General features: G+C 34.8%; 1 pseudogene; it reads left to right on the top strand.

The window, feature by feature from the left end:
- The first annotated feature begins 2,467 nt into the window (after positions 1-2,467).
- On the top strand, positions 2,468-3,433 carry LOC127677475 (putative vomeronasal receptor-like protein 4; annotated as a pseudogene).
- Positions 3,434-4,597: the final 1,164 nt, after the last annotated feature.

The raw sequence follows: 4,597 nt of genomic DNA on the forward strand, positions 1-4,597 counted from the left end.
GTACAATTATTTAATGTGAAATTCACTAAGGTTTCTCTGCTATTGTAAATGTCTATGAATATACTCTGGGTTTCAATACTTAAAACAAACTATTGCAAATTTATCTAATGTGGAAGCTGCCAAAACTTCAATTTCCTTTTAAAATAAAAGATGATTTTCTCAGCATATATCACATGGTAAGAAATCAGTTTTCACTCATGAGAGCTATGGCCTTTTTTCACCAACCCTCAGCTCCAGTGAGCCTCAAATAAAAGTGCCAATCTATGAATTAGAAGGTGGTTTATTTTCTGTATGGGGTAAACATTTACAATGCAATGGACATGAAGTAGAGAGGTTGAAGTGCATATTTTTGGCATAAGAATAAAGCACTTTATATTACTGTCTTATACCTAATTAAATTATCATCTTTTTATATTAATTATACTTGTGCTTATAGTAATAAATTATTGAAGTTTAATTAATAGTAAAATATATGTATATAGTTTGTCCAGTTGGTTTAAAATTAATATTGGACTAAAGTTCTTACAGTTAACAAACTAAGGTCGTAATTAAGTATTCTCCTGGAGGTTTATTTAGTTTTCTTATTTTATTTGTTTTTGTCTATTTCTATGTCTATGCTATGTCTATGTCTAATGTACATGTATATATACATATAGTATCTGTCTACCTCTTGCATGCCTGGTCAGAAAGAAGTTGTATCCCCTTCAACCTGAGTCACATATAGTCATAAGCCACCATGTCAATGCTGAGAATCAAACTTGGGTCTTTCAAAAAGCAAAACATGCTTTTGTTCACTGAGGTAAACCTTTGCCCCATATCCTGGAGCTTTAATAAATAAAACACCACCCTGCAGCTCCTGTAAATATCTGTTGGTGAGAGAATCAGGTGTTCATCTTTAGTAATTGGGAAGAATCCATTCTTTTACTAAATTAAGCTTTTTAGGTGCAAAATAATGTAAATATTAAATGTGTGACTTATGGTTTCATAGCCATTTAAAATTTATAGGATAGCCCCAGGCACTAAGTTCTAAATTATTTCCATACATACATGCATGTGCCTATACATGTGGAATATATGCATAAACTTGACAATGTTTTGGACACTTTGTTTTCACAAGAATCTGATTCAATGTAGTTGTTTTTATTTCTCTATCACAAGCTGATTTAATGTAATGAATTAAATTAATTCAATGATAAGTTGACCCTGGTTACCATGTCAAATAACTAACATCAGCTCTAGATGTAAGACTGTTGTGTGAAACTGTGAAAAGTGTGTGGATTCTGATGATGTCTGGAAACAGTGGGGATCTTGTTTTCTATGGCAGGGGAAGGAGTATGTTTTGAAACAGAAACATATAAACAGGATCAGTATCTGTTCATCTTCAGTGAGTTCATGTTTGCCATACTGTGTTGATAATAGTGTTTGTCTTAGTGTCCCAAGTTCTGTCTTATTGGGGATATATATGTAGTCTGTAGTCACTACAGAAACCATGAAAGTAATAGAGAGAAATGACCATGTAGGGGTGGGATGGAAGTAAAAAGAACAAAATATTAATACAATGAACTCCTCAGTGAACTAGATAAAGGGCAGCTTCTTAGAGTGCGAAGGGGTATAAATACAGAAGAAAGAGGTAGGTAGGTGATGACACTGCTCTTCCTAAGAAAAGTAAAATACTATTTGTCTTGGTAGCTGGGGTTAGTTCTTTAAACCTGAAGCTTCACAAAAGGTCTAAATGGGGTCTAAAGTTGGAGTCTAAAGTGGGAGAGGCCTAGGGCCATTTAGAACCAGAATTAATGGTCATAGGGTATAGAAAGTACAATAATTGTTTCCAACTGTATCTCACACTTTAATTCAGATTCTGGAGATGTAGGATTCCTTGGAAAATGTAACATTAAAACAGACAGATTGAGAAAGACATTTGGTTGATTAAACCTGTATGATTACCATGGAATACCACTATGATTACATTAGAATTATGAGTCAAAGCATGGATAGTTATAAAATAGAGCACAGTAAAATTATAGACTATGAGAATGACTAACCTAAGATTTTCTATTTCTCTTCTGAATATTTTCCAGATTAATATAGCTTTTTTCAGTTGTACAAATATGATTAACATTCTATGCTCATCACTACTGTTCTAGCTGTAAACAAGGAATTAGGCAATTAAATCAATAGGATTGGATTTCTACGACATGAGACTTGGATGTAATACAGGCCCACAAACTTGGCATTCTGTACAGATATGACTGTGATTGTATTGATTATCTGTAATTATCTATATAAACAGCAGATACATGGAAGACATAGAAATGTAGTCTATGATGTACAGTCTGGAAGATCAAAAGTTAAAGAGACAGGCTTTTCAAGAATTAGTATGGAAAATAGAATGAAAATATAGCTAGTGTATCACAAACTTGATGTATGCTGTATTATTTTTTTCAGATATATGAAATAAACTTCTACTATGCTCTTAAGTTGAACACACTCTCCACTTATGTTCTCACACAAGGATGTGCTTTATTTCCAAGCTGGGTTTGGAGTCCTAGCCAATATGTTTCTTCTTTGTTTCTATATTTTTATCATCGTAGGTCACAGACCTAAGCCCACGGACCTGATCTCCTGTCAACTGACCTTTGTGCACATATCCATGTTCCTCACTGCAGGGGATATTTCCCTTTCCGACTTATTTGAGATTCTGAACGTTGAGAATGACTTCAAATGTAAGGCAACTTTTTACATAAGCAGGGTGATGAGAGGCCTCTCTATCTGCATCACCTGCCTCCTGAGTGTGGTCCAGGCTGTCACTATCAGTCCCAGTGCCTCACTGTTGGCAACATTTAAACAAAAAGTAAAAAAATACATTATATATGCTTTATTATGTATTTGGTCTTTCAATATATCCTTTTGTATTAACCAGATCTTCTATGTTGCTGCTTATACCAATGTGAGTGAGACCAGCCACATGAATGTCATAAAATATTGCTCACTCTTACCCATGAATTACATCATCAGAGCATTGATTTTAACAGTGACAACTTCCAGAGATGTGTTTCTTGTAGGAGTCATGCTGATCACAAGTACATACATGGTGATTATCTTGCTCAGACATCAGAGGCAATGCAAGCATCTTCATAGTATCAGCCAGCTCAGAGCATCCCCTGAGGAAAGGACCACCCAGATTATCTTGTTGCTGGTGGTTTTCTTTGTGGTTATGTATTGGGTAGACTTCATCATCACAATAACCTCATTCTTCTTATGGAGGTATGACCCAGTCATCCTGACTGTTCAGAAGTTTATGATGAATGCCTATCCCACAATTACTCCTTTGGTACAAATCAGCATTGATAAGAGAATAATCACTACGCTGAAAAACTTTCAGTCAAAATGCTACCATATGTTCTTAAAAATATGTTTTTTCTCTTCATTATAATGTTATCAATTTATTTCAGATTTATATGTACAAGTGTTGTGCCAGAGGACATGCATGTCTGCATTTCTGATGTCCACAGAGGTCAGAAGATGTCATGGCATCAACTGGAGTTGGGCTTACCACAGGGTATAAAAATCATCCTGTGTAGCACTAGTCATTTTGTTTCCAAAATACAGATCTTTAAACTTTAATGGTTTAAGTAGCAAAGCCAGATTCTTCATATGATTTAAATAAAATTTGTGTTATTGCACATATACATTATTATGACCCTTCTGTCTTCAAATAGTAGAGAGTTCTTAAGTTAATTGTACACAATAAATTGATACTTTCATATGAATTCTCTTTCTCCTTTTAACTTTATATAATAAATTTTGCTTTGATGCTGAAGTTACTCAAAGGAATATCCTCACTGATAGTCACTTTTAAGCTTTCTTTTTTCCTTCCTGACAAAGTAGCCTTTTTTAAAATAATTTTTTAAATTATTTTTATACACTCCATATTTTATTTCACCCAGCCAACCCTTGTTCACCCTCTGATTTTTCCACATCCCATACCTCCTCCCCCCATCTCCAAGTGGATGTTCCCTTCCCCCTCCCCTCCTGACCTCTAAATTCCCTGGGGCCTCCAGTGTCTTGAGGGTTAGGTGTATCACCTCTGAATGAACACAGACCAGGCAGTCCTCTACTGTATGTGTGTTGGGGGCCTCATATCAGCTGGTGAATGCCACCTATTTGGTGGTTCAGTGTTTGAGAGATCCTGGGAGTCTAGATTAATTGAGACTGCTGGCCTTCCTAAAGGGTTGCCCTCAGATTCATTCAGCCGTCCCTAATTCAACAGTAGGGGCCAGCTGCTTCTGTCCTTGTTTGGGTGCGAATATCTGCATCTGACTCTTTCAGCTGCTTTCTTTTGTTTTTACTAAATCTTTTGTTTTTATTAGTGTTACATTCACTAATCAAAAATACTTTAAATATTTTGTTGTAGGTTTATGTTTCCACTAATCATAATTTATGTGGATCCATAAAAAAATAATGTCAATTTTTAGTTTCCACTTTTACCACATTTATTTAATGCATTTCTTATGAAAATGTAATGTGCGTGTTTATCTATTCATTTTATCTACTCATTGAGATATTAATGGGAAAAGATGTTTTATATACACATTCA

Source organism: Apodemus sylvaticus, chromosome 2 (genome assembly GCF_947179515.1).
Source record: "Apodemus sylvaticus chromosome 2, mApoSyl1.1, whole genome shotgun sequence".
Taxonomy (NCBI): Eukaryota; Metazoa; Chordata; class Mammalia; order Rodentia; family Muridae; genus Apodemus; species Apodemus sylvaticus.